This window comes from Echinops telfairi, unplaced genomic scaffold (genome assembly GCF_000313985.2).
Source record: "Echinops telfairi isolate 266 unplaced genomic scaffold, ASM31398v2 ScPeMD7_2573;HRSCAF=3158, whole genome shotgun sequence".
NCBI classification, from domain to species: Eukaryota; Metazoa; Chordata; class Mammalia; order Afrosoricida; family Tenrecidae; genus Echinops; species Echinops telfairi.
Window position 1 is genome coordinate 16685554 of NW_022106471.1, and position 9564 is coordinate 16695117.

Consider the following 9564-nt stretch of genomic DNA (forward strand, 5'->3'; position numbering starts at 1 on the left):
CACCTCGTGATCACACAGGCTGGTGTGCTTCTTCCATGTGGGCTTTGTTGCTTCCAAGCTAGATGGCCACTTGTTTACATTAAGGCCTGTGATTTTTCTGCACTTGGCGTCATTGCATGTGCTGTACAAGTCGGAAGAGGAATTTACAGACTGGTATCAGATATATGGGCTAATATCGGACTTACGGACTTGATCTGGACTGGGATGGGATTTCTTTTTTTTTTTTTAATACTTTTATTGGGGGCTTGTACAACTCTTATCACAATCCATCCATCCATCCATCCATGTGTCAAGCACATTTGTACATTTGTTGCCATCATCATCCTCAAAACATTTGCTTTATACTTGAGCCCTTGGTATCAGCTTCTCATTCCCCCCACCACCACCCTCCCTCCTTCATGGACCCTTGATAATTTATAAATTGCTATTTTTCATGTCTTACACTGACCGATGTCTCCCTTCACTCACTTTTCTGTTGTCCATCCCCTAGGGAGGGGGTTATAGGTAGATCATTGTGATCGGTTCCCCCTTAATATACAATTACTCTTTATATAAAGTTCCCTTTTACACACATATGAGTGTCTATGAATTTGTTTCTCTAGTCCACCTGGACTAACACACCTACTCTAGCCGACTTGCCTACTATGCTGACTGAATGACTCCAGTCTCCACTTGGTCCCATGACCTTTCACAGGTCTTTTTTTTTTTTTCTTTTTTCTTTTTTTCACAGGTCTTTATAGAGGCTCCTTGTGGTGTCCCCATCTTCCTTCCTCTCTTCCGTGTGACCCGAGTTTTATTCGCAAAACACGTGAAGACTGACCGGAGTTGGCCAGCTCAGCTGCACACCACTACCTTTCTGCACGGTCTGCAACAGGGCTTGGAAGTACTGGGCAAACAGAGCTGGGTGGGGTGCTCTTACGACACCCCATACACACATACACAATAAATGCATATTCGCCTCTCCATGGCTGATAACACCACGTTCATCATTCTCAGTCCAGAAGAAGGGAGATAGCCACACAGCCTGGTGACTGCCCCACTGGGGGTTGGGGTCGGGAGGAAAGGCAGTCTGGTCATGGGGCTCTCATAGAATCCCCTCTTCCACCCTTTTGCACAGATGGACGAGAAGAGAAGTGTTCCAGTTGACTGTGGTCGCTGTTAAACTGCAAGCAGTTCACGGTCTACCTGGTGGATCAAGAGAAAGCCACTGCAAGATGAGGACAAGGCGACCCATCATCTCCGGACCCTTCCGCCTGATGTCTGGGGGAACCCAGGGTGAGTCTCAGGCCCCTGCAGATGAAGCCCTCTGAGGCAGTCCCAAGAGGACCGAGTTGGGGTGACTCCTTTGATTGTTTTGGCTTCCACCATTTTAACGTGCTGGGGGTTCATTTCGGGTCGGTGTATGAAAACCTCAATGTGCCCTGTGGAAGGACTGGTGGAGAGGAAGAGAGTGTCGCACTTCCCAACAAGCAGGACTGTTTGGCCATCACAGATGGCTCAGTGCTGTTGCCTCCGTGTAGGTGGTTCCACCAAGGCCCGTAAGCCAAGCTGGCGGCTTTCTCAGGGTCCCGTTTCTCTTGAGCGTCCACACAGCCTGTGTAATGAGCAGAGCAGGGATTGTTGCCTCCTATTAAATACGGCCTCACGTGTTAGTGCGGGTTGACTAGAGAAACAATCCAGGGAGGCTCATATGTGTGTAAGAAAGAGCTTTCTATGCAAGAGTAATTGAATATTGAAAAAACATTCCAGCCTAGTCCAAATCAAATCCTTAAGTCCAATATTAGCCCATATGCCCGGTACCAATCTATAAAGTCCTCTTCAGACTCACACAACACATGCAATGATGCTGAATGCAGGAAGATCACAGGTCAGTGGGTGGAAAGTCTTGTGGATCCAGTGACAGTGGAAGCATCTCTGTGCTGGCGTGGGTCTCCACGTGGCTCCTCCAGCTCCAGGGCTCTAGTGTAGCTCCATGTGTCTTCTCAACAGGAACGTCTCCCAGGGAGTGAGCCCGTGTTCCATCTCCGGCAAGCTATTTATCTCCTTAGGGCCTTCACATAAGGTCATTAAGCTGTGACCTGATTGTCAGGCTAAACTCCACCCCTTCACTCTTAAGTCTCAAGTTGACAACAGACGATGTAACTACCGCACCTCATATTAAATGCAACCTCATATTAATTATTACCTCATATTAGAGGGAGGAAGCTCGTGTAGCTAGGCGATGCGGGCCGGAAGAGAATGGGAGCGCGAGGGTGAGCCTGAGTGAGGCTACACCACTGCAGAGGTCGGGCAGCTTGAGAGCAGGGTGATGTGGGAGAGGTGTGGGTGGGCCGCTCTGTCACTTGGAGAGACAGGTATCTAAGGCATGTCGATCCAGTGGCACCTGGAACATTCCATAGCTCGTGCATTGTGGTAAACCCTTGGCTCCTCACCCTGGTGACCACCCAGCATGGATGGTCAAAGTTCAAAGTTCATGAAAATAGAATGAATGGGCTCTGTTCTTGATGCAGAGAATCATAGGTCCCCAGGTGGCCGTGCCTCTCACACCCGGCAGAATGAGCTCTGGTTAAGGGCTGGCAGTCATTCATGGCCTGCTGCTCACCCAGAGGATGACGGGCAGTGTGGACCCAGGAACCACTCTGAGGGCGGAGGACCACCCCCCAGCAGCTGCCTCCGTCACTATGGCAGCCTTGGAAACCTGATGGGACATTCTACTCTTTCCTGCGTGGTCTCTGAGTCAGAATTGACTCTGCCTTTGAGCAGGCCGTTCTGTCGGCCTAGTCAAGCCTGGGTCTGGCTCAGGAGACCTGGGAGGGGCAGGTGCCCTGGGGCCACTATTGCAGATGTGACAAGTTCTGAGAAGAGGAATTTGGTGTCTCTGGAATCGCCAGGTCCTTCCCACCCCCCACCCCCTTAGCTGGAGGGAGGGCCTGTAGCTGGTCTGGCATATCCCGTTTATTTTTTTATTTGCACACACAAAATGAAACTTCCCAACCACCGCCTCCCCGGAGCCACATCCATTAAAATGGCTTTTGCCCTTCACGTCTCTTTGTTGAGCGATTTGGACTGTCGTTAGAAGGGGACAGAAGGGGAAGCTGTCTTTGCAGGGCATTGGCCCCAGAGAGCCGCTGCTAACGAAGGGGTGTGAATGGTGCCATTGTGCTGCTGTTGATATAGTTTTTATTTTAATTTGCATTCGTACCAGGCTCCGGTCCCAAGACCCATTTGGCCGTGTATGGGCTTTTATGTCCTTCCCCGGAGCCAAACCTGCCAGCTTATCATTTGCCTAGAGGAAATTAATGTGGGCACCCCTCCCCCATGTTACCCTGTGCTGCGCAATTGCTGACATGGCCCGGGCTGGAAGAAAAGCTCTCTAGAACCGTCCCTGGATGGCTGGGTCATTGGAGACTTCGCCTTCCTCTTCCAAGGGTGGGGAGCAGGTCTCAGAGAGGGGCTGGGGCTTGGGAAAGGGCTGATGGGGAGAGGAGGGGTGGGAGGATACAGCACGGAAGACCTGACCGCATCTCTTAAAGGAAGACGGTAGAGAAACGACACACTGCTCCCCGCTCTCTGTGGAGGGCTACTCTTACTCTCCTTCTTTTACTGGGCGCGTCAGTGAAACCTGACCCAAGAACTAAGCCCAGCTCACTCTTCCTTTAGAATTAAGTTACAAGCCTGAGAGAAATTGCAAGCTGAGGCTTGACATCTAAGGCTTCCTACAGTGTCTTCTCTTTCCATTCCTGGCCCTTGGCTCTGGGGATTCTCTGCTCCAGCATGTCTATGACCCTTCCCCATGGTCCTCTCCACCTGTGAGCTTAAGCAGGCCTTCGTGGCTTCAGTCCATGGCCCTGACCACCCCCTCTGGCCTCTGTCCATCCCAACATGGTCCATGGTGTTTGGGGAGCCTTTTCTAAATGCCCCAGAGATCCTGTGGGATGCAAACGGAAGCTGTTGGTCATTCTAGGGCCGTTCAGTGCACCTCAAAAGACCTGCTCATCTACCTCCAAATCCCCAGCCACTGAGAACTGGCACTCTGACAGGTGCGATCAAATGGACAGCCGCAGCATTGGTTTCGCCTTCTGAGTGCAATAGCCTGTGCTGCTCCCGTCATCCTCTATGGTCCCTGCTGCTTAAACCCGCGTCCCACGACGCAGCCACCATCCATCTGGGAGCAGTGAGAGATGCGGAATGTTGAACCCTGCTCCCGAGTTGCTGAATGAGAACCCTCAGAGAAATCCCCACGCACCCTGCGGTGCAGAAAGCCCGACTCCAGGTCCCAGCAACCGTCATGAGTGGTTGATTTCCTCCTCGATGTCTTCATGCATGTGGCCCGGCATGTCAACAACTGAAGACAAGGACAGGAAGCAGAGATGACTTCTGGTGTCTTATATAGCTCGACGACAATGCTGAGGGCAGTATGAGAGTGCAGGGGGCCCTTGTTGGTTAATTTCTGTGTAAAGAAGCAGAGATGTTGCTTTGAGGACGGAGATGCCCCTGCCAGACTGTGGGACTATCAATGCCCTCCTATGCTGGGGAGGCCGGACAGGACATAAGGAAGGATGAAGAGGAATTGGCACCAAAAATGAAGTACGGTATAGCCAAAGAGAATACCAAATATGCCATAGACTGTCGGAAGATTGAACCATTGAATGTGATTGCACAACTCATGAACAGGGTGTTTAAACCATGTTGGGGGGGGGGGGGGAATGCGTTAATGTTGCCATGGTGATGATTGTACAATTCTCCTTCATATGTTAAAGTATGTAATATGTAAATTATGTGCCAATAGAACGGCTAAAAAACAAAAACAAAGACACAAGTCTGTCTTGGAAGAAGTATAGCCAGTACGTGCTTTGGGCGAAAGAAGGACAAGACTTCATCTCCTTGGACATCTCATCAGCAGGAACTAGTCCCTGGAGAAGGTCCCCAGGCGTGGCAGTGCAGGTCAGCCAAAAGAGGAAGACCTTCGTGAGAAGGCTTGGCCCAGGGGGTGCCTCCGTGGTCCACATGTGGCAACAGTTGTGAGGGCGTTGCAGGACAGACAGCGGTCTGTCCTTCTGAGTCGGGCCGACTCGGCAGTGTCGCACAGCAAAGCAAGTCCTTCTGCGCAGATTTGCTCTGACCAGTCATATTTATACGTTGTTCTTCACAGGTGCGCTGAGCTACTCTGTGTTCCCTGTGTTAATTATCAATCTATTAAAGGGAGGGCCATCCTGCTGTTTTTCTCTCTTCTCCCTACCATGAGGCCCCTTCCTCAAATAAGCCCCCAGGACTTTTTAGAATCTTTAGAGCAGTGGTTCTCAACCTTCCTCATGCCGCAACCCTTTCATGCAGTTCCTTATGTGGTGGTGACCCACAACCATAAAATGCTTTTCATTGCTACTTCATCCCTGTCATGTTGCTGCTGTTATGAATCACGGGACCCCTGTGAAAGGGTCGTCGACCCCCAGAGGGGTCGAGACCCACAGATTGAGAACCGCTGCTCTAGAAGCTTCTTGCAGACGCCTCCTCTGCCCTTCTTTCGCCCGGTCAGAGGTGTGGAAGGGCTCTGTCCCGGCAGCGCCTCTCACTGCTGGACTCCCTATCTCTAGCACCCCAGTCCCCAGAACAAAAAGGCTTCGACCCTGCCCGGAAGGAGTTATCCTGTAGTGGGGGTGCTGGGGTGCTCAGTGTGTGCTGGGCGCAGCCAGAGGAGGCCTGAAGGCCCCTGGAGAAGGAACTCGTGTGTGTGAGCGCGCGCGCAGGGCAGGGCAGGGCACGGTGGAAACGTACGCCTGGTGGCAGAGAACTAGGAGATGTACATGCCTGGTGGCAGAGCGGGCTCTGCCCTGGGCAGCCAGCCTCCTGGGCAGAAGTGGGGCACCACCAGCTGCTCCTCAGGAGGAAGTTGAGTCATGCCACTCCAGTCAAGAGCGACCGTCTCTGAAACGCACGGGCAGTGCTCCTCGTCCACAGGGTCACTGCCGGTTGGCACAGACTCGATGGCAGTGAGCTTGTTTTGCTTTGGGGTGCTGGCTGTGGGTGGTGGGTGCTCTGATGGGCCAGTGGTAGAACTCTGCCGTCCATGCAGGAGACCCACGTGAGACATCGGCCCCAGCACCATGTGTTTGTCAGGGTAGGCTTGTGTGTTGTGACGGGGCTGAGGGGATTTGTGTCAACAATCCCAAATCAAGGTGCTCAGCATGACTAGCAGGGCTTTGCCCCAAGTCCACATTGAACCCCATTTTTAATCAAACCACAGCTCGGTCTAAAATGTTTGCCCGGCTGCTCTGAAGCAACATCTCCACTGCATGTGAGACATGAACTGCTTGTAGCTCAAAGAGCTCCAGGGCCCAGATTCTCGCCTGCGTCAGGAGCTGCTGTTTAAAGGGTGTTTGGTTTCGTCCACCTTGATCCATGGAGACTGCCTGGGTCGGCATCTTCTAGGAGCCTAGAAAATAGAGGCAGTAACAATAGGAAGGACTTTGGTTGAGCATCCTTGCAACCTTTGGGCATGTGCCCCCTGATGCCTTTGAGCATGCAGGCCCTTGTCTCCTTGATCCGATAAGAACTTTACTCTTGTCTTGCAATACTGAACACGAAATCACCCTCCCACCTGCCACTCTGCAACGAAACTCTGCTTTCACTTCCAACCGAGTGCATGGTTGACCCTTCGTGACGGCAGGTTTCGGCAGAGCATCCAGGCTGAAAGGGACTAGCAAGGAAGGCAAGGTGATTTAAGCTCAGAAACCAGCCAGTGGAATCCCAATGTCCTGATCCACACCCGGCCCAGGAGAGAGGGCGAGATGGGGACTGGGCGGGGCAGTGATTCCTGCCTCGTCTGTGGGTAAATTCTCCAGAAGTTAACCCCTGCTGTGATGCCCGCTGACTGTTCCTGCACGCTCCACCTCCCTTTTGTGCCCTCCCTCTGTCTCAGTACAGCTCTGGACTGGCTGCCTCCGGGCTCTGTAGTGTCATCGCTGCTCGGAGGACAAGGGCCAGGGCTCTGAACCAGCCATAGCCAGCCTCAGCTGCACCTCACAGCTATCCCTGGACCCGCTTCGGCCGGAGGTATTTCAGTGCTTTCTCCTGTCTCAGAGTGCCCTCCCCCCTCTCCTCTGCAGGACGAGTTCTCGTCCTTCCTCCTCTAAGATCCAGCTCAAATATCATCTCCCTGGGAGCCTTCTCCAGCTCCCCAGGCAGCAGTAAGAGCGGTAGTCACTGCATTGCCAGGAATCTTTTATGCATCTCTTCTGACTCCTTATTAAATTCCAGGGAACTGTTTATGCTCCCAGCATCCCTGGTGGCATAGCTGTTAAGTGCGCAGCTAATAACGAAAGGTCGGCCGTGTCCACCAAGGAGCTGCTCCGTGGGAGAAAGATGCCGTGTTAGAGGGCAGGTGGACTAGAGAAACAAATCCAGAGCACTCGCGCATGTATGAGAAAGAGCTTTCTATCAAGACGTCATTATATATTGAGAAAACATCCCAGCCCATGAGTCTGATACTAGTCCACAAGTCCCTCTTCAGACTCACACAGCCATAAGCCACGATGCAGAATGCAGGAAGTTCACAGGCTGGTGGGTACAAGGTTGAGTGGCTCCAATGGTGGTGGTAACTTACATCCCTGGGCTCTGGCAGCAATCTGGGTCAGCCAGCAGGAAGGTGAAGGTGGAGAGAGGGAGGGAGGTTCCCAGGGCCCTCTTTATGAGCAGGCCACGCCCACAAGGAGGCACCATCATCTGTGACCTGATTGTCAGGTTGGATACCACCCCTAGCTTTTATAGACCTTCAAGTTGACATGAAATTAGGCAGCTACCACAGATCTGGCGGTTTTTCTCTGTAAAGATCACAGCCCTGGAAACCCTGCTCTGTCCTACAGAGTCCCTATGAGTCAGAGCCCTTTCGATGGCAGTGGGTTTTTAATGGGATTTTGCTTCAAGGATCCCTGGTGGCCTGGCAGTTAAAGATCCCAGCTGTTATCAGGGAAGTTGCCAATTTGGGAACACACCCTGCAGTTGAAAGTCCAAGTGACCAGAGAACATAATTATGACCATGTTGGGAAGAGCCCCTGGGACCTTTCCCAAGGGGTGACTTGAAAATCAACATGATGGCACTCAAAGCCACAGCTGTGCCCCCACCAAGTGCCCTGATCAAAGAGCAGCCTGGAAGGCAGCGTGGGGGCCAGGTGGTGGCTTCTGCCTGACTCACAGAACCAGTTTGTCCAGTTAAACTTGACAAGGCAGGGAGGCAGCTGAGGGAAGAGGAGGGTTTTGTAGATAACCTAGGCCTGTACACTCCACTAGATACATACCAAATACCCCGACATTAAAAAGAAAAGTCAGCCAAGGGCTCAAGTAGAAAGCAAATGTTCTAAGAATGATGGTGGCAACAAATGTACAAATGAGCTTGACATAATAGATGGATGGATTGTGATAAGAGTTGTACGAGCCCCCAATAAAATGATTAAAAAAAAAAAAGAAATATAAAAGTCAGAGGAATTGGTAAAGGAGTGTTCATAGCTATTTTAGCTGCAATAGCACTAACCCCTGCCCTCCTCCCCAACTCACTGCCATCAAAGTCCTGGTGACCGTGGAGGACAGAGCGGAACTGCTCCTGTGGGTCCCTTGGTCCGTGATTATGGAAGCAGAACTACGAACCCCCCTCCGGCAAAGCTGCTGCTGGTTTCTAACTGCTGACCTTGTGGCTAGTGGCCCAGTGCTTAACCCACTACACTGCCTGGGCTCCTGTCACAGCACTAACCAGAAAACTCAAATTCACTGCCCTCGAGTCAGTGCTGACTCACAGTGCCCTCACAGGACAGTGTGGAGCAGACCCTGTGGGCTTCTGAGACTGGAACTCTTCCCAGGAATAGAAAGTCTCCTCTTTCTCCCAAGGAGTTTTTCGAACTGCCAACTTTGCAGTTAGCCCTACGGGTCACCCTCCACGCCACCAGGGCTACTCATGGAACATGACTCAGGAAGGAACTGCTGATACATGCACCGACAGGGTGAGTCTCAGCAATTGATGTCGAGTGAGCGAGTGTGGGAAAACAACAGGTGCTGTAGGATTCCACTTAGATAAAATTTTAAACCATCCGACCTACTCCAGGCACAGAAGGCAGACTGGCGGTGGTCGGAGGGGCAGGTAGGCCGGGAGGAGCGGGAAGGGGGAGTTTCAATAGACACGAGGCAGCTTTGGGGGTGTTGAAGACGTTCATGACCTCGGTTTGTGAGGACGCTTCACGGTGTACACACATGTCAAAACACTGGGTTGTATGCTTTAAACACGTGCAGTTTATTCAATGCCAACTATACCTTGAAATTAGTTTAAAGAAATGAAACAGGCACAATGGACTTTAATAATGCACCTTTACTCTGATAGCCACAGCGTTATTTTATTTTATTATTAAATACTTTTAGTGGGGGCTCTTACGTCTCTTTTTTAAAATTTTAATCATTTTATTAGGGGCTCATACAACTTTTATCACAATCCATACATACATCAATTGTGTAAAACACATTTGTACATTCATTGCCCTCATCATTCTCAAAACATTTCCTCTCCACTTAAGCCCCCGGCATTAG

At 51.4% G+C, this 9564-nt stretch overlaps 1 long non-coding RNA gene across 1 annotated transcript in view; it reads left to right on the top strand.

The window, feature by feature from the left end:
- Window positions 1-9564, top strand: part of LOC123522155 — a 50586-nt gene that overhangs the window by 35037 nt on the left and 5985 nt on the right. The window contains exons 3-4 of the long non-coding RNA XR_006680445.1: window positions 731-1027; window positions 1118-1275. This is a non-coding gene — a long non-coding RNA (uncharacterized LOC123522155). The remainder of the gene's footprint in view (window positions 1-730; window positions 1028-1117; window positions 1276-9564) is intronic.